Source organism: Acomys russatus, chromosome 21, assembly GCF_903995435.1.
Source record: "Acomys russatus chromosome 21, mAcoRus1.1, whole genome shotgun sequence".
Taxonomy (NCBI): Eukaryota; Metazoa; Chordata; class Mammalia; order Rodentia; family Muridae; genus Acomys; species Acomys russatus.
This window is the reverse complement of record NC_067157.1, coordinates 13963174-13983894: the sequence shown is the minus strand read 5'-3', so window position 1 is coordinate 13983894 and position 20721 is coordinate 13963174. Positions and strand designations below refer to the sequence as shown.

Here is a 20721-nt window from a genome sequence, read left to right as displayed (position 1 = left end):
ATCAACTTCTGCTTGATTAAAATGTGGGAGCTAAGGAGAGAGCTCAGTGCATAAGAACACTTGCTGTGCAAGGCTGAGGATCTCAGTTCCAATCCCCAGCACCCACGTGGGAAAAAAAAAAAAAAAAAACAGATATCTTGGTGTCTGCATGTAGGCCTGGCATTGAAGAGCAGAGACAAAAATCCTGAGAGCTCACCGGCCTGCCACCAGCCTAATGAGACAGGAGCAAGATGAAAGAGAGCCGCAGATTCTCCCCTGATTCTCCCCTGCTGTGTATGCACAGGTGCATGTGCCATGTTTACACACACACACACACACACACACACACACACAGTCAAGGATCTCAATGCCTCAGCCCCATGTAAGTGGCAAAGACTTCCCCCAAGTGAGGCTCAGAAACATGGTGAACAACTCCTCTGGTCCAAGTACAATTATTGACAGTATGGGCATAAAATATCCACTATCGCTTTCTCACCCCATCACCACCACTATCAAATTCTTATGGCCTGAAGACTGCTCCCCTACAGAGACTGCTCCTACCGACATTAGGTAAACCTGTCTCCTTGATTCAGCTGTACACCATAAACCCTACTTCCTTCTCCAACTGTATAGAACAAACACGCTGAACTTCTGAGTGCCCGGGTTTCCCTATTGAGAGCCGAGGACACCTGATGCCAGCCTTTCTCTATATGTGTATCTGCCATGTCATCATTCTCAATGCCCAGTTAGGTCAGTCCCTACCGATCTATAAAGCACATCCACACACAGACAAGGTATTCATGTTTGGGTGTGCCCCTTGACTTAGTTACTGTTCTATTGCCGTGAAAAGACACCATGACCACGGCAGCTCCTCTTATAAACAAAAGCATTTTGTTGAGGCCTTGTGCTTACACTTTTAGAGGGTCAGTTCACGATCATGGTGACAGGAAGCAGACAGGCATTAGATTGATAGCTGAGAACACTACATCTTGATCCACAAGCATGGGCTAGCATGGGCTTTTGAAAGCCCAAAGCCCACCCCCAATGACATGCCTCCATATCTCCAACATGTCTCTACACCTCCTAATCCATTCCAAGCAGTTCCACTAACTGGGGACTAATGGGGTGGTTTTCATTCAAACCACCCCACTCCTTTGCTATTTATTTCTTAAAAGGTTGCACACTCATCCAATTCCATGCTTCTTGCCATGCACAAAGTACCTATTTTTCTTCGCTTCCCCACTGTTATTCTAACTCACATTTGGTTTTCACAACATTTTTCCCAATTCTAGCATTTCCATTGGCTACCTTTTGATAATTTTCTGGAGGTTTTAAGAGCCTATTGTCATTTTCTTAAATACTGCCAGAGTGAAGCTAAAATAGTTGGAAATAGCTAGTTTCATAATTATCAAAAAGTGGCTGGTATGTGGATGGGGAAGCAAGAATCTTGGCTCATTGAACATGGTCTGTTGTCAATAGGCCACATCAAATAGGATGGAAACCCCAAATCCCAGTGCTCTTAGTTTGTTGTTGTTTTGTTTTAGCCAAAGTGAAATCCATTTCTCAGTAATAAATTATTATTAAGTTATTTCATTCAAAATGACAACGGAGCGATAACAGAGGTACTAATGTTATTAACTCATTTTTAGTATTGAGCAAAATGGATAGATTCCTGTTAAGTTCCATGAAAGCAAGACATCGGGAACATAAATATCTTCATTTGGTTAATAAAATGGAAAAATATTTAGATAGCGAAACAAAAGTGAAATTGAGCCCTTAGCTCATGGGCAGGAGTTTCTCTTTAAGAACACGAGGATACCCAGGCTCCATGGGAGGCATCAGCTGAGGACTCTTAAGCTGTCTGAGCAGCTGCCAAAAGGACTGCATAAAACCTGCTTTGGTATAGTTTACTGGTGATGATTTTTTTTTTTTTAAACTGTTTAACGTTAAGAATTGCAATGGTTGCCTTTCCCTGAAGAAAAAGAGGGTGTGACTGTAAAATGTTAGCGCCAGACCAAAAACTCGAGACTCCGCTGGAAAAGAGCTGAACCGGAAGCATATAGCTGCTCGGCTGAGCCAGACCAGAGAAAGCCATGAGAGGCTAGCCAGAGCTGGCAGACAGCAAGAAACAGCAGGCTGAGGGTGACCTCGGCTGGGGGGAAGGAGAAGAGCAGCTGGGAGTAGTGTTACAAGGGAACTGTTTATAGCCACTCGCCTGGCTGAGGTAAGGAAATTATAAACACACACACCCTTCCCCCTAACCCCCCGCACCCCTCCCCTACACCCCCACCGCGGTCTTTCAGACTGTTGAAACAACGGACCCCAAAGAAATACAACTTTCCCCAAGGAATCTCATGATGGGAGAAGAGAAAGTCAACAGCCAGCAGCTGGGAAATTTGACTCTCTGAAAGAGATTTCCAGTTCTATCAATTTGTCACAGCTCATGGGCTGGACGACAGGTTGACCTGGACTGCTTTAGAGCCTGGGTCCTCTATGTAAACATTAATCTCACTTCAGAGCCCTCCCGAAGATGAAGTTGGGGGAGGGGGGTCCCTAGATGTTCGTCCTTCTTCCCAATATGATCACATTGAAAAAAATCTCCTTTTTCTCTTTTCCACTTTTAATTTGGCTCTTTTAATTGGCCAGAATGACTTGGGGGGACAAGCTTTGACACCCCTTCAAGTCTGATAACAAAAATAGATACAACTTCACTGAAATGGCAGGGAGTAAGTGCCCGCTCCTCCACCCCCTGTAGGAGCCCAGAGACTAATCAAAGGAGCTGTGTACAATTCGAGCCCACTGGCCCACTTCCAGAGCCTGGGAGAAAAATCCACGTCTTGTTTTGCTTTTGTTTTTTGTTTTTGAGACAAGGTCTTTCTGTGTAACCTTGGCTGTCCTGGACTCACTCTGTAGACCAGGCTGGTCTCGAACTCACAAAGATCCACTTGCCTCTGCCTCCTGAGTGCTGGGATTAAAGGCGTGCGCCACCACGCCCGGCAGACAAATCCGTGTCTTAACCCATCAGCGCAGGTGATCTCATCAGCTCTTCAGAAACCAAGCTTTAAAAGAAAACAGAACTGGAGCCGGGTGTGGTGGCACACGCCTTTAATCCCAGCACTCGGGAGGCAGAGGCAGGCGGATCGCTGTGAGTTCGAGGCCAGCCTGGTCTACAAAGTAAGTCCAGGATGGCCAAGGCTACACAGAGAAATCCTGTCTCAAAAAAAAAAAACCAAAAAAAGAAAGAAAACAGAACTGAACTGGGGTGCGGCATATGCAATTACAATCTGCATGGTTTGTGACAACCATGTGGGTCACAAGGTGACAAATCTCAGCCTGTGGTTTAATGTTCCCTTAAAAAAAATTTACTCATCTAGGAAAGGCACTTGCCATCAAGTCTGAAGACCTGAGTTCAAATCCTGGGACCCACAACGTAGAGGGGCTCCTGGGAGTTGTCTTACAACCTTCATATGAACACTGTGACCACACACACACACACACACACACACACACACACACACACACACACACATAAATTCACAGATAAAAACCTTCCTTCACATACATGGTGGGAGATTCCGAAGGGCCATACCCCAAGCTGATTGCTATTGGCAGCTGGAAGAGAAAGAACCAGTTTTCTGAAGGGGTGTGGCTCCCCCAGCTTTGCCCATGCTCCAGCGCGTGGCTCCTTCCTTATACCTCTGAGCATAGAGGCTGCTCTAATTGGACTCAGTGGACTACAGAGCAAAAGAAAAAAGTCTAAGTTGGGAGACGGTTATGAGGAGAAAGTTTGGGAGAAATTAGAAAGAGGAGAGAAGGGATTTGATAAAAATACATTGTACGCATGTATGAAATTCTCAGAAGGTAAGATAGAGTAAAATTAAAACAAATAGAAAAGCCTGGCATAATCACCACCGAGTGTGTTCTCAGCGGTAAGATGCAAGGTGGCCCAGGGACTTTCAGGCGAGAAGAGCCTGTGGGAACAGAGCCATTCTCACTGATCTTTGAACAAAGCTTTCCTTACAAGAATAAATTAAGCCTCCTTTTTGAAAGAAATAGCAGGTACCTGACCCAGATAGAATATAGGCAGAAGAACAGGAAGGCCTCCCTCTCAGGACACAGCCTCAGAAGTGGATGGAGATGCAGCAACCGAAGCAATCACTTCCCTTGTGTATCTGGCTCAGATTGTCTGCATTATCATCTTCCCTGAGTATTGTGATTAACTTGTTAGGGGGAAAATGCTTACCTGTGGTACCAAATTACTTAGGACTACTGAATTAAGACACTTGCTTGTTTAGGTATTGTGAGGTCTCTCAGGGTAATAGCACCTGCTTGCATGTGCAGCATTCTAAACAGCATCTCCGGTGTTTGCTGGTGCAGTCATCATCTGTCATCTGTGCTAGGTGCCTTCATTCTTTGTGGGAACCCATGCCAAATTCTGCTATGTCAGAAATCCTGTGCTTAGGCTGTATGCTGTGACCTTCAAGTTGCTGACCTTTACCTCACGAGGTCTTGTGTTCTAGGCTATCCTTGGACTATTTACCTTTGAAAGAAGTAGGAAAATCCCAACTTGGAACCACCCAGAGGATCAAGGAAGTTCTTACAGGGAACTACTCAGAGAACTAGGAAGTTCTACAGGGAGCGATTTAGGCAATTGTGTTCTTGCCCAGGGGCTAAGGTCAGTGAGTTTAGAATAGATCCTATTGACCTTGCTCTATATATGTTCCTGCTAGTTGGCATTAAAGTGAATCTTGGTCAGAAATTCCCTGACTTGATTCGTTATTTCTCGCGTCTCTGTATCCTACTTTCAATCCCCTCTCCCTCTTTCAGGTGAACCCGGATTCGATTTTTCCCCCGGGCTGGGACTCGACAATTCTTGCCCTGTTATTGTTGGGTTTCTTTAGGGATTACGTTGCTGAGGCAGGGTTTCAAGGATCCCAGACTGGCTTCAAACTCAAATGGAGCCAAGGATGACCTTGAACTTCTGACCCTCCTATCATGACCTGCTGCCTCCTGAGTGTTGGCAGTTCAGGTATGCACCACCAATCCCTGACTGGTATGTTCCTAGGCAAGTGCTCAGCATCAAAGATCCCCTACCCCATAGGTGTTACTTTTATTCTTCAAAAATAAAAGGCTTGTGGAAGAACATACACTCTTCCTGCTGCCTTCAGTTATCTGGAAATAAACTAAACTTGTCTATAATAGAGCCTATACTTGAGCCAAAACTATGCTAAGCCTTCCGGGGGCCTTCCTTGTGAAGTTCCTGAAGCCAGTGGCAGGTACTGCCATTTCTTGAGTAGTTTCTGCATCTGGCCAATGCCTCACAGAGTTGCTTGTTGCTCACTGGTATCCTTTCCTATGGCTCCCTCTAAGGCATCCTTAGGGTCTGTCTGGTAAAGGCTCAAGAGAGCCATCTTGGGTGGGAAGTGGAAGGTTCCGGTTATAGTCTTCTCTAAGGAAAAGAGCACAGGAGCTGAGCTACATGAGACCCTGTCTCAAAAAAAAAAACAAAAAACAAAAAACAAAAAAAAAACAACAATAATAATAGTCTTCTATTAATGATGGGGCTGGAGAGATGGTACAGTGGCTAAGAGCACTGGTAATCCTGATAACGCAGGTTTGATTTCCAGCACCCACATTGCAGTTCACAACTGTTCTGGACATCAAACACCTTCTTCTGGCCTCCTCAGACAGCAGGTATACATATGGTGCAAAGACATGTATGCAGGCAAAACACTCAAAGACACAGAATAAAATAAAAGTTTAAAGTTGGAGCAGGGGACCAAGCATGGGATCACATGCCTTTAATCCCAGCTGAGACAGGCAGACCACTTCAAGTTTGAGGCCAACCTGGTCTCGAAAGAGATTTCCAGAATAACCACTGATTTGTGGAGAGACCCTGTCTCAACAAACAAACAAACAAAAGCAATACTACTGCCACCCACCAATTCAGAGTCTGCTGTCCTTGTCTGTGGGTCAAGGGTTTAAGCAGCAACAACATAATAAGCAACACAGAAAACTAGAACGCTTTGTGGAAAGGTGAGGCTCTCCTCAGACAGCTGCAAATGTGCTAACTTTAAATCACCAATTAATATCTGAGACATTTAAGACCATTGTATTTTAGAACTTTTGGGGAACAAAAAATTACAAGGATTTCTTTTTAGAAAAATAAACTGTTATTTTTTTTTTAAAACACACACACACACACAAAAGCTTGCAAATAAATAAAATCACCACACACTAAAACTAACCAGAACCATACAACTTAGTGAACTTGCATAGAGATGGGACTGGAGTTCCAGATGGAAGATGTGAGGCTTCACGTTCAGTTTTACATTTGGAGTACCAAATACTTTGGAACCATGTGTCTTATGCACTTATCCACCACCAGAACAACAACAACAACGAAAAAGCGTATGATGGACTTGGAACTGGAAGTCACTTAGCTTTATATACCCTCTCTTAACTCTTGCCGTTGTCTCCTTACCTCCACTCAGTCTTTCCTCTTCCCTTTACAGTTAGTCTCACTTGTTTTCCTTGCTTCATGTTATTCTGAACCCACATGTACATTGATTTGCATACATATGTGTGTATGTATATATATATATGTGCATATATATGTGTGTGTGTGTATATATATATATATATATATATAATTGGTTAGAGAACATGTGGTTTACTTCCTTCCCCTCTAAACTGAAGTGTCAGTAAGCCATTAGATAAGTATTTAAAGGGTTAACACACTGGAACAGTGCACTGTTGTATGTAGATGTAAGCAGCATGTGATGTAACTTCTGAGATGAGACCTCATTTGGCCTTTGGTTTTTACACCGAATCCACCTCAGATACCTGCTCCCCCCACCTCCTCCCCCAGGAACAGGATGGATAAAGGAGAGGAGAGGAGACAATGAGAGGGGTCACATGGAATAGATCAGTAGTTTCCTACTTGGCATCAGAGAAATGGATGTACATACAATTCACCTGTTTCTTATAGCTGCCATGGATACCAATGCTGATGCTCACATTGAACCTTACATTCTCTCCTTAAGCGCAGATGAATGATAATCCCAAGGACAGCTCCTTATGCTAGGGGAACACCGGATGGATTAACTGTAAAGGAAAAGTGACCTGAAGGACACAGCAAGGAGCTAAGAAATGCCATGGCGTCGACAGGCTGGCAAAGGATGGAGCCTAGTGAACAGCCAGAGGGAGTTTGAGGCAAGGACTTGGTTTCCAGTTAGCGTGATGCTCCACAGTAGCTATAACCCCTGGATTTCAGCAGCTTTCCTTCCACTCACTGTTAAGCCTTTTGCAGGAGTGTTTAGTGCTCAGGAGCTTTTCTCCGTGGAGTACCCTAAAGACCAAATTCCTTTCATCCTCTGCCTACACCGTCACCAAAAGCTGCAGGGATCTTTCCACTTAGGCTTGATTTTACATTTCCATCTCTGACGTGCTATAAATGTCTCCTACTTTCAGATGCGAACTGACTTCAGGACCATATCTGGGAGCAGAGAGGATTGAAAGGTACAATCTTTGAATCAGCTGCTATCCCCTGAGAAATCTATCTCCAGCCTATGAAAAGGAGATAGAACGTTGCACGGGAGCGCTAGTATATGATTTGTGCACAACACACCAGACTAGGGAGGAACAAGTCAGAGAAAAGATAATGCCAGAAGTAGACCAGACAGTTTCCACAGGCTAGAATACTGCAGTAGCTGCCTGGCTCCATCCAACAAGGAGGTGAAACATGACTGAATTCATGCTGACATTTTGAGGTACGTAGACTAGGAATGGAGTTGCAATGATGTTAGACGGTCTTGCCCAGTGTTCAAATGGGATTTAATTCAGACCTTGATCTGGGGTCTCCAAAGAAATTCTTCCCAGTTTACGACAGGATTGGATTACATACACACACCCCACCCCACCCCAGAGGAACTTGCTGTGTCCAAAGCTACAACACTTAGGGTTTCTGCTGGTAGAAGCAAAAATGTCTGAGCGCTAGAAAAAAAGCTGTGTGATATGACTGCATTCTCCGTATTGCATTGCCCAGTGCTGCAGCCAGTGTCTGCATGCAGCCAGCCAGCCAGCCAGCACTTGAATTGGAGTTAATGCAGCCAGGGAACTGAATGTTCAGTTGTGTTCAATGTCTAAGAAAGTTGCCTTTACAATTAAGTAACTTACACTTCAGCTAGGTGAGACCATGGCCCAGAGAATAAATATACTTGTTCTTCTGGAGGACACGAGATCAGTTCCTAGCACCCACAATGGGTGGCTCACAATGACTGTAACTCCAGCTCCAGAGTACCTAACATCCTCTTTTGACCTCAGCAAGCACCTTAATGCACGCTATGCACATGCACAGCAAGTTCCAGAGTACACACACACACACACACACACACACACACACACACACACACACAAAGTTTATTTTTAAGTGAAGAGCTGGTGAAAAACAAAAATTAAGACTCACCTCTGGCTTCCATGTTTACAAATACACTTGTGCATTAGCACACAGATCCAGTGTCTTCACAGACACATCAGCCAAAACAAACAAGATGGCGGCCAGAGCCTGCCGTATCAGACAAGAGGCTCGAGAGAGATGTAGCAGGCAGCTTTTGCCTGTCTGCTCCGGCCTCCCTTTCCCTGTGAGCTGCCCCTCCACACATGTAGTCAGGTGGCTCAAGTTCATACGGATGCTCCTGGCCCACCGGCTACGGTTGTCTTGTCCCAGGGTGAAGACTAGATCAAAATTGACTACTCAGGGTGTCTTCACAAATGCTGCAGGAAGGACAGGGTGCTCTTCTCCTTCCAGGTGGATACAGAAGCTGCTGGCAGCCATGTTTTCTATATACAGGTGAGCAGCAGAAGTCAGGCCATAAGGAGAGATGGATGAAACAGAAAGGACACGTGTGGAGAGAAAGCTAAACGCCATGTTCCTCACCCAGCTCATGAGCACCAGGCTGCTGTTAGCCCTTAAGCCTTGCCAATCATTTCTATACTCTTCTAATAAGAATCCATTAAAATCAATTCTCTTCTCAATAATCTTCTATTTCTTCTGCGAGGAATCTCCATTAAATAAGATTTAGGGAAGCATTCTCTGAGCGAATCAAGCCAGGGAGATGAGGACAGGAGGGAGGCTGGGAGGGCTGGCCCAGATGTGCTCACAACAGACTCCTGGGACAGTAGGCCAAAGGTAAGCTGAGGCTCCAATAGAGACTGAGCCTCCCGAGTGCTGGGATTAAAGGTGTGCGCCACCACGCCCGGCTCTCCCCGCAGTCTTTTTAAAAGTTTTAAAATTACGTTTTAGCTAACTAGTTAGTTAGATTGGTTGAGAGCTATAGCATGCATCTGGAGGTCAGAAGACAACTTTCAGGCACTCTCTTTTGTGAGTCCTGGTGGCCAAACATCAGATCAGGCTTGCCAGCAAGCATCCCTCCCTGCTGAGCCAGCTCATTGGCCCATATCTCACTTTTCCACAGATATAGCATGGATTTTCCTTCTTTTCCTTTGCATCTACCCCTAGCACAAGCCCAGCCTAGGATACCTGCCTTCCATGCCCACCTGTTAATTTCCAACAGTATTTCAACACCTTTTTCTAAGGTCATCTCCTCTTCTAGGCTCTTTTTCTTTCTGTTTTACTTTGTGACTCTATCTGAGCATATGGCCTCACATTGTTTTATAATTATTTATAAAAGTTGTATATCTGAACTACCGCAGAACCTTTTCCAGCGCAATTATTTATTAATACAGTCCAAAATTGCATTCACTTGTCTGGTAGCTATTTTATATTTTCATCACACTATGTGGTCAATTTAAATCCTTAATGCCATAACTCTTGAAGATTTAGCCCAGAGCATGTGAGGACCTCATTGTCAGGCTGGTAGGGACTTAGAGGAGAGGGAACACACTGCAGCAAGCAGAGAAACAACACAGGAACTTGGCACCACTCCAGCAGCACTAGCATGAGATTGACGAGTTAAATTATGTAGTGGTATTCTTAATCCCTTAATTAATTTTTCTTGCTTTAAATTCTTTCTAACAATATTTACATACATATAGAGTTACTTTTTTTTTTTTAAGAAAAACTGGATGGATTTGAATGAGAAGGAAAAGACAACAAGAGATTCTAATTCATCTGTCTTGACCTTTTATCTAAATTGTTAGAGCTGGGCAGGAGAATGGGGCATTAAGAATGAGCCCAAGACCCTTTGGGACCCAGGAGACAGGTAAATTAGAGAGGAAAATTCTGCCGCAGAGCCAGACAGACCTGGGTTCTTGCCTGGTGTTGCTACTTGCCAAAGGTAATTTTTTTTTTTTCAATCTTCCTCTGATCTGCAAAATGAAAAAAAACAGGAAAATGTTTCCTCCTAAAAATAAAAATAAAATAAAATAAAAGGTTCCCTAAAGTGTCTAATGTGCTCCTGATCTGTACACCACACTAATTATCGACTTTCCAGCAGAGGCAAGGGCTTGGTGGGCTGAGTGGCTCTGAGCCTCAGCAGGATTTCAAGTGGAGCTGTGCCTCCTGGAGCCCCGGAGGCCAGCCGGAAAACCAGGACATACAGCCAAAGTGTGTAGTCTAAAGCAGCAGCAATTAACCACCCAATCCAAGCATGGTTCCGTAGCATAGCAGTTACGGAGCTCACCTCACAACACAAAGACGAAGACCACCTGGGTGAAGACAGTGACGATCCACCTTTAATCCTATCCCTTGGGGGACACAGACCTGGGGAGTCCCAGAGCCAGCTGATTAGCTATGCGAACTGAATCAGTTCCTTTCCAGGTCCAAGGACAGACCCTGATCGGCATGTAAGGTGGAGAGCAACCAAGGAAAATATTCAATGTCAACCTCTGACCTCCGCATGCACACAGCCGCATGTGCACACAGTTACATGTGCACACCCTCACGCACTCAAACTAAACACACATCCGTACGTGCGTGCTTGCACACAGAAGAAGAAGGGAAAGAAGAAGATGGGAAGGAGCAGAAGGCAAAGGCATGGTGGTGAAATAAATGGAGATTCCTGTCAGAGATTATCAATATAATGTGCATATATATATTTATATAAACACGCATATTTATCATAACTGTAGCAGTCATAAATATAGATGCTCTGTCTCCCACAATGCACCTGCCATCCCGTGCCTTCCTCTTTCCCATTGCTCTCGTCTTGTCCTCTCTTGTGGGGTATCTTCAATTCTCTTTATAAACACTGGTGCTCACTGAAGGGAAGCAGTTCTGCATCCAGGCTCTTCCCATCCATTGTGCATTCTTGTCTGTCCATCTGATCTGCACACCGTTAGCTGTTGCTGCGATTTGCTGCTGACTGCCAGATCTTCGTCTCCATTAATGGCCCACAACTGAAAATGCCTCCAACATCTCTGGAAAGTCTGAGGTTAGCTTGCCTTAGAACTACAGTTATCCCTCCTGTTAAAAAGCTTCAAACCCATAGCCGGGCGGTGGTGGTGCACGCCTTTAAATCCCAGCACTTGGGAGGCAGAGGCAGGCAGATCTCTGTAATTTCAAGATCAGTCTGGTCTACAAAAGTGAGTCCAGGACAGCCAAAGCTAAATAGGGAAACCCTGTCTCAAAAAAAAAAAAAAAATGTTTCAAAGCCAGGACAAGCAGCTGAGTGTCTATTTAACATATCAAAAAGCCAACATCCCTCAGTCCCTACCTGTTACAGGGTATGGCTGGCATATGGTACCCTATACCATAAACTCTCCAGCCCAGCAGCTGGGCCATTCCCACTGCCCCCCCAACCCAGGCCCTTCTCTACATAATCCAGATGTTTCAGTTGTCTGCTCTCTCTGCCCCATCTTTTGGCCTCCTGGCTACTGTGCTTGGCTCTCCTCTCTCCCTTTTTCTCCCCATCTCCCCACATGGTCCAGGGTCATGTCCACTCTGAACTTTCCCAGATGTGTCTGCCTCTGGCTATGCTTGCCCAGGTATCTAAAATAAACTTTCTCTTCCACCATACCTAGGAGCTCTTTAATAATAAAAGGCTTTTCTGACGCTCAACATGGGGAATTATTAGGCAATAATGACAATTTAACAACAACAAATTGATATGCAACTAAATTCAAGTATCCACACCCTTAAAATTCATATTTTGTCCCTATTTTGGCAGGGGGCAATAGCTCCAGAGAGCGTTCATGGGCCAGAGCACTTCACAGGCACTGTTCCCAGCTGCCTGCGGGCTCAACGCTTACAGAGCAGAGATGGCTGCAGCCACGTGGCTGGTTGGAGAGGCAGAACTAGGAGGAGGACATCTAGAACTATACAATCTTGTTTTGATTTCACTGTGATAATAACTGTATGCTCGTTGTTAATGCTGATATTATATTTCGTCTTTGAAAGAGGTCAAAATGAAACAGGCATGGATAAAAGAGAGACTGCTAAGTTAAGTGAGTCTATGTTTACATGAATTCAAACTGCAGAATAAGCAGTTAACTTATATTGCTTATCCCACTACATGGGAATAGCTCTGAGACTGGCTGAGACATGAATTTCTATACCTAGCTAAAGCTTGTTGGTTACAGAATCCCCATGATTTATTATTAGATGCCGTTCTTCATATGGTATGAATGACGATTTACAGATGTCTTTCTTGTGCTCATACAAAGAGCAGACAACTATCCTTAATTGTTCTGTGAATCCTGCACACCTAATACATTCATAGTTTTAGGACTGTATAATGCTTGTAAAAAATTGTATGTTTTCAGAATAAAAAAACTGGACACTGACAGGATTCATTCCTCCAGCATGCTGAGGTGCTGACATCCTGCATCCTTCATGTTCCAGCCCCAAGTGCGTTCGTTGCTGTTCCTCATCAGAGAAGGACAGCTTCAAAGAAGGCTTCAAATCCCAATTGGTCCAGCATTTCAGACTGTCCCACACAGGATTTATATTAAGTCTGGAATTTCTCAACGTTTAGAGACTGGTCCACAAATACTGTTCCTAGCTTAACCATTATTTTCCAGTTTTATTTAGGCCTCCACATAGGTATTATTTGCCCCAAGTCATCCTGAAGAAACCTTAAAAGAAAGGTGTCTCATTTCCCTTAAGGGGAGTTGGGTAGGTTTTTGGTTGCTTTCTTGGGCTATAGATGTTTATTGTCCTTGGGAGTTGATTATAAGTTATTATTGGTCTTATTCAGAGAGAAAATGAGGTTAGACTCAGGGATTTCTCTTTTCCTTCATCTTTCTTAGGTTTGGAGATGGAGGGTCAAAAGAAAGGGGAATATAGAAATATATAGGGATGATAGGACAAAAAGTAAATTATTGAATCTACTCCTCAACGTAAGGCCTTAATTATTACTCACAAAGAAGGTTAATTTTAATTCATTGATATAGAATTTTATATATTGATGCAAAATAAGTTTAATTTTGATACATTGAAATAGAATTCAAATTTAATATTATTCTTCACATTATGTTTCAACTCTAATATGAGGTATTGTACACATACATCTCAATAAATATATGGTGTATTTCTAATACTTTGATAGTGCTATTGCAAGCAGTTTAGGATAATTAAGTAATACAAATCAATGATCAATTCATGTCATGTCAAATACAGGAATATATATCCTTGGTTAACAGATATGATTCTATAGATAGATAAGGTAAAATAGATATGGTCTTCAAAAATCTCAGAGACCTACAGAATATGGCATTTAAAGATGTTTTTATTATGTTAAAGATTGTTTGATGATAAGACAGGTTAACTCCTGGTAATACCCAGCCTACCTCAAAGAAGATGATGAGTCAAGGAAGCTCCTTATGGAGATGGCTTCAAGTGTGGAAAAACAGCCACTGGACAAAAATGTCCTTGTATCTGCCACAGACAGTATTCTGCCTAAAAATTGGGCAGGCTTGGATGCAGGCAGAGTCAACTGCCAAACTCTGCCAAAGCAGGGTAAGCAGTCCTCAATAATTCCTGCCCCACAAATATGTCTGTCAGATATCCTGGGCCAGAAGGCTGAAGATGATGCTCCAAAGTTAGAGAGTGTTTTGGGTGACTGTTCAGGCAGCAAACTGCATATGTCTTTTTTTAATTTTCATTTTGGAAAATGCTAACCTGCACTTTCTGTTTACTCAGGTAATTAAATTTATTCCTTCTCAAGTCTCTGACAGACTTTAAGACCATATAGTCAGTTTTAAAATTAAGCTTAATTGTTTAGGAGTTAAGAAGATACTTTTAGGTCTAAGTAGGTATTTTTAGGTTGATAGATATGAGCTTTGATAGATACTGATTTAGGTTCAAAACTTTTGACTCATCAAGACAGAACGGATACTATTTTCTTCAAGGTTACCAAATACCCTTTGATTAGACATTATGTATGTAAGTTTTATGTAGTGGTTTTTATAAATTTTTGTAATTGTTCTTACTGTGTATAATACTATACATAAAAAAGAATGTCTTTTTCTTTAGACAGAAAGGGGGTATTGTTGGAGGTTGGTCTGATGTATTTTGATGCTAATTACTGCTTGCTGTCTCTGTGTCACCTTGCCTAAGAGCCTAACCTGTTTGATCAATAAAAGGCCATCACACCTGGGCAATGCAAAGGGGATAGGTGGTGTTAGGGTTCCCGGGCTTGGCGAGACAGAGAATCTTGGGAAGAAGAGAGACCCCGGAGGAGAGGAGAGGAAAAATGAAGGCCGCCATGGGTTAGGTGGAGGAGAAGCACATGACCGGCATGGATGGAGGATTTGGCCCAGATGAAGAACATTAGCAAGTACATAGGATTATGGATGGGAGGTAGCTTGACAGAAATGATTAGAACCAGATGGCATGGGGTTGGAACCAGTATCCCATACCTGCCCCACTATGGGAAGTAGTTTAGGGGATTAATATCTGCCCTGCCCCAAGTTAAGTAAGGCTGTTTTAAAATATAGCAAGTGTCTGTGTCTTGATTGATTGCTATTGGGTTATAAAGTACTGTTGTAATACTATAGGCCTGATAATAAACGTAATTAAGTCATACTGGTAAATTAACAACTGTCGTGCCTTTCTTTTCCTTTTTGTATCTTTTCTTCATTCATCTCATGCCAAAACCTGATAACAGTATTCACCTCTACCCTCCTGCTTGCTGCTTCCTTGTTCTTTCTTGAACCACTGAAAGTGCTGACCTGCTTAGAAAATGGGCTCCAAAGTTTCCCACAGACAACTTCTTGGATATAGAGACATAGAGGAATGGACAGAGCACTCAGACAAAGCACTTACTGGTCAGCCATTGGGCTCCACGACTCAAGGGTCCAGGGTTTTGGGGATCCCAGATAAGCCCCAAAGTTATGCTCAGATCAGGAAGACCCCAAAAAGCACGAGGAGTCTGAAGTAATGTGCATAAACAAAAGCCTTTATTCTGTAGCGATCCAGCGCACTGGGGTTCTTGCCTATGGAAAGCAAGATCATGAAAAGATGCAGATTTGAGCATGCTATCTTTTTTATAGGTAGCCATGGGAAGTTCCAGGGTGGGTCAGGTAATCTTTACTTCTAATGGCAGATATCAGGAGCAAGGGTACAAGTACATATAGGATTGGTCAAGGCTCTGGTCCGGGACTAGGAGCTCTCTGAGCTGGTTCAAAATGGCCCCAAACTGGTAGGTGTTCTTGGCTCTGGTCAGGAGTTAAGGGCTCTTCAAACTGATAGCTAAGCAACATTATCTTCCTCCGGCCAGGTGGCTAGATCGTGCCTTATTGACTGTCTGTTTTCTGTGATATTTCTAGTCACTGCTGAGCTCATTTCTGAGGAATGGAGGCTCAAGCCTGCTCCAAGCTAACAAGAAACTGAAGCCTGTCCTGGAGTCATCTAGACTTATTTAGCCAGGCCTCCTCATGGGTAGCCTAGTGAATAAGCTCAGAATTCTCTAACAGACCCTTTCCCTTTCCACCATGTGATGATGCAGCAAGAACCAGAACTCAGATATCACATCTGCTGACACACTGACTAGTCTTCTTCTCCTTAGAACTATGAGAAGTAAATGCCATTTGATAAGCTACCAGGTGACAAGATCGAAGTAGACTAAGATGGCCACTAAGCAGCTATAGGGTTCATTGTAATCACTGCAATGAACCGTAATGTCATTACTGCCAAAGTTTCTAGAACCAGAGGCCAGGACCTGCCAAGACCATCAGCTATTTAAAGACAGAACTCAAAACTGAAATAAGCATTTATCTATGCATGGTGATTCATGCCTTTAATGCCACACACACACACACACACACACACACACACACACACACACACACGCATGCACACACACACATACGCACACACAGAGGCAGAGGCAGGCAGATCTCTGTGTGCTGAAGGCCAGCTTGGTCTACATAATGATTGCCAGGTCATCCAGGGCTATGTTCTGAGAAACTGTGAAGATAGACAGAGAGGGGAAGGAAGGAAGAAAGGAAGGAAGGAAGGAAGGAAGGAAGGAAGGAAGGAAGGAAGAGAAAGAAAGAAAGAAATGCTTGCCTTCTTAGTAAGAGATTGCTTAAAATTGTTTTTCTTTCAGTGTGCCTCCATCAGTTGTAGTAAAATTTGCATCTTATTGGAACTGTAGACAAAATTAAGCAGTCACTACTGAAGGGCAAACATGGCCCCAACATGGCAAACATGGTGGCAACAATTTTTGCATTTTACCTTTCTTCCACTTGCTTAGCTATTAGATTACATCCCTAAAGCTAGCCACCAAAGTTTATTCTTTAATTTGGCCACTGAGTCATTCCTAAGACTGACTACCAAGGCTGACCTTTCAAAACACCAAGGCTCAGGAATCAAAATTTATTATTTTGACTAACATAATTAAAACATGCCATCAGAACTTACTAATGTGTCATAGCTCACTCTAAGACAGACCTTCCCCCTTTCCCTCTTAAAATTAACACTTGCAAAGCTATTTTCTGCTGCTTCTGCCCAATTCAGATTCAGCCACCTTCTCTCTTTGTCTTGCTTAATAAAGGATCCCTTTGCACTTGGTCTGTGCTTGGAAATTGGTGTTTGGGTGTGGCCTGTGCCTAATCCTGGGTCCAGAAGGGAGTGTTCTGCAATATGGAGTCCCTTCATTTTGATTCCATGACTTGAATTAGTCAGTAAGCCCCACCCACCCCTTTCCCCACACTTTCTAGTCCTCCTGACACCCAATCTCCTCATCCAACATCAGCTGATGGACAAGTCCCCCATCCTCTCTGTCCTAACCAGTCCCCAGGTCACCAGGTTGATGACTGGCATCCCTACTCTGTCCTATGAGACTAAGGAGACTGCAACCCACCATAACCTTCATGGGTTACAGTGGACTCCCTTGGATGGCTGCTAGGCACATTTTATTCACTTTGGTTTGGTTGGCAGGTTCTTGTTCACTTTTATTGGGTATTCCTCAGGAATCTAGTGTCCATTCCTGATTGTCTGAAAATCTTGTTGACAGGCCCTGGATTTCTCCTCCCCATCTTGGTGATGACCTTTTCCTCACAGAGGCCTCTCTATCAGCCTCTTGATGTCTTTACCTCTCTACCTTGGCCACCAGCCACCATTTGTGACAGCATCTGCTCCCTCCATCCCAACAGAGTCGACTTTGGGATACCTTCTCCACAATCTCAAAAGGCTACAACTCACTCCAGACCTTAGAGCTGCTAAGCTCATTCATTTCAGTACTTAGTACCCACTAGGTAACCAGCCAAAATGGCCACCTAATTGTTTCCTTGGTCCTAATATTATGCAGGATCTTTACAGCTTTTGTGTACATAGAGGAAAATGCAAAGAGGTCCCTTGTGTTTCTGTCTTCTCTGTTCTTTGCTCTAAGACTTCTTCATGTGCCTCTTGTTCACATTCCCATGTCTTCCTTGCCCTTGAATCTTCTACCTCACCTTCTGATTCTTCTGCTCCTGAAACTGAAAACCCATTCATTGATCCCACTGACGAGAGCATCACATCCTCCTCCCCAACCTCCTCCCCCTTGCCAGTTGCCTGCTCTTCATCCTCCTGCACCCACCACTCTCCCCTCTCCTCCATCTGCCTAGACTTCACCAGAACAGAAGGGGTCAGCTTCCCCTCCCCCCACCCCTGCTCAGATCCCACCTCCACTTCCTCCACCTCTTCTCAGTCCAGCTCTCATCAGAATCTGATGGCACCCTTAGGGAATTGCAGGTATGCATGGCCTTACTCGTGTCTATGTTCTCTCTTAGTGAACTTGCCCAGGTTGAAAAACATCAAGGTTCCTCAGACCTCATCACCTTCATCAAACAATCCCAATACCTAACCCAGTCCTATGATCTCACCTCCCAGACCTCTAAATGACCTTTCTAATAACCTCCTCCGTGGGGAATGCAGATGTGTCTGGGAGCAAGCCCTCCAACATGCACCAGATACACGAAACAGATTAAACCCACCCCTTGAGAGCTGCAGCAGTCCCTGACACTGACCCTAACCAGAATTCCAATAACAGACATTTTGTCAAGCCAGAGACCATTTCATTACTTCTCTCCCCTCTGGCCTGAGAGAAGCTGCCCTTGAACCAATTCATTTTTTAAAAATAATCCTAGAAGTAGATCAGGACAAATCTTAAAAATCCATCTCAGTTCCTCCAACACAGGCCCTGTTCCAACATACAAACCTGGACCCAGAAACTCCAGATGGTCAACAACTCCTTATGACCTACTTTTTTTGCCCAGTCCTTCCTAGACATAAGGACCAAACTCAAGTGTCTAGACCAAGGCCACTTACATTCCAGGCTGAGGTTCCAGCCCCGTCATTTAAGGTCTCCCATAATCATGGTGAGTGCTCCCAAATCCCAGGTACTAGCTCTTGGCTAAGGGTCTCCACCTGACTTCTTCTGCTATAGCACCCCCAAAGAAAGGGGATGTCAGGTCAGAAGGAACTACCTGGCTCTTAGTTTGGCAAGGAAGGTCACTGGGCCTGTGTCTGATCAAAATCCTTGTAGACCTACTAGACCATGCCTTAAATGTAACCAGGATGGCCACTAGGCATCAGACTGACCCTAGGGCAGAGCTTTCCCTGGGGTCATCCAGCCTTCAGCATCCCCCTTGGACCTACTGAGCCTGATAGCTGATAACATCCAGGGCCCAGGCTTTGCTATAGGCCTGACTAAACCCACACCAATTACCCAGGAATCTAGGGTCACCTCATCAAACCCCTGCTATATACCAGAGTCATATTTTCCATCCTGAGACAATTGCAGGATCTCACTCACCCTTCTCCCTCAAGCATAGTTGGAGTTCATGGTCAGTCCTCCAAACCCATCAATTAACTTGCTCCTTTAGAGACTTTTCCTTTTGACACCCTTTCTCACCCTTTCACTCTCATGTCTTAATCCCTTACTAGAAAGAGATGTTCTCTCCAAAATTGGCATGAATTTTGCCTCTTACCGTGACAACTCTCTCCCAGGACCCTTGTATATCCCTTCTCTGTAGCTGGTTTTTGCTACTTTGTTGGCTCTTCTGTTTCTCACCCTTTATCCCCCTGGTTTCACCCTTATCACTAGATAGGAGAGAAAGAAGGGAGAGAGAGAGAGAGAGACAGACAGAGAGAGAGAGAGAGAGAGAGAGAGAGAGAGAGAGACAGAGAGAGAGAGAGAGAGAGATCCCTGAATCTAATTTCTTCCCTTCTTGTTTCTTCTTTGAGCACAACTACTAACAAAACACAACCAACCCTCCTGAATGACCACCAGCCACCAACCATGCATCAGGCTCCAGGCTCCATTATTTATATGCCCTCTGAGAAATTCCCAGAATTCCAATTGTTGTCACACAATCACAGAAACTATCTGCAGCTGCCAAAACCAGGCCTCTTCTAGAGCACGAGACAAATCAGATCAACAGTTGCAAAACAGCCCCATAAACCTGGAATCAAGATGAAAACATATTCTTAGGTTTCTGTGATTGTTTTGGTTTGGTTTGATTTTTGTTTGTTTGTTTGTTTGTGTTGTTTTTGTTTTTCGAGACAGAGTTTCTCCGTCTCGTTTTGTTTTGTAGACCACACTGGCCTTGAACTCATGGAGATCTGCCTGCCTCTGCCTCCCGAGTGCTGGGATTAAAAGTGTGTGCCACCACACCCGGCCCAGATTTTGCGTTTTTTTAAAGCAACCAAAATCCCAGAATTCTCATGACATGTCTCTCCTTTTCCTTGACCTCTATTTCTATGCTCCCCGGCTCTCCCAAAATCCCAAAGCTTCTCTTGACCTCTGCCTACTTCTCTAGCCAACCACATTGTATGACATTGGTTTTCCTTCCTTCCTCTCCTTCCCTCACTGCACTTCATAAACCCCTTTATTTTACACTCAAAGACCCTTCTGCCCACATCGCCAAACCTCAAGAACCCCTACCCTTAACCAGACTCAGAGGCCTCAAACCCCTCATTCAGTCCCTGTTAGCCAGCTTCTCCGCTGCACTTCTTCACAGGATAACATTCTCCTATTGGCAGTCAAAACTTACCAGAACCTTCTGCCCCACCCAAGACTTTCACTCCACACTGCCTTGGTCCCACTCTGTCCTGTAGTCTTCAGCCGTTACACCACCCCATCCACTATCTCTGGCAACACTATTCACTTCCCAGTCCTAGATCTTAAAGATGCTTTTTTTCCTCAATACCCTTAGATGTTAAGTCTCAAGCTCTTCTTGCCTTCCCTTGCACAGACCTCTGACAACTGACTTGGACTGTCTTTCCCCAGGATTCAGAGGCAGACTGAACCTTTTGGACAAGCACTAGCTACAGATCTGGCCTGCCTTCCCCCT

At 44.1% G+C, this 20721-nt stretch overlaps 1 pseudogene; it reads right to left on the bottom strand.

The window, feature by feature from the left end:
• Positions 1-17983, bottom strand: part of LOC127204940 (ferritin heavy chain-like) — a 58361-nt pseudogene extending 40378 nt beyond the window's left edge.
• Between the last annotated feature and the right edge of the window lie 2738 nt (positions 17984-20721).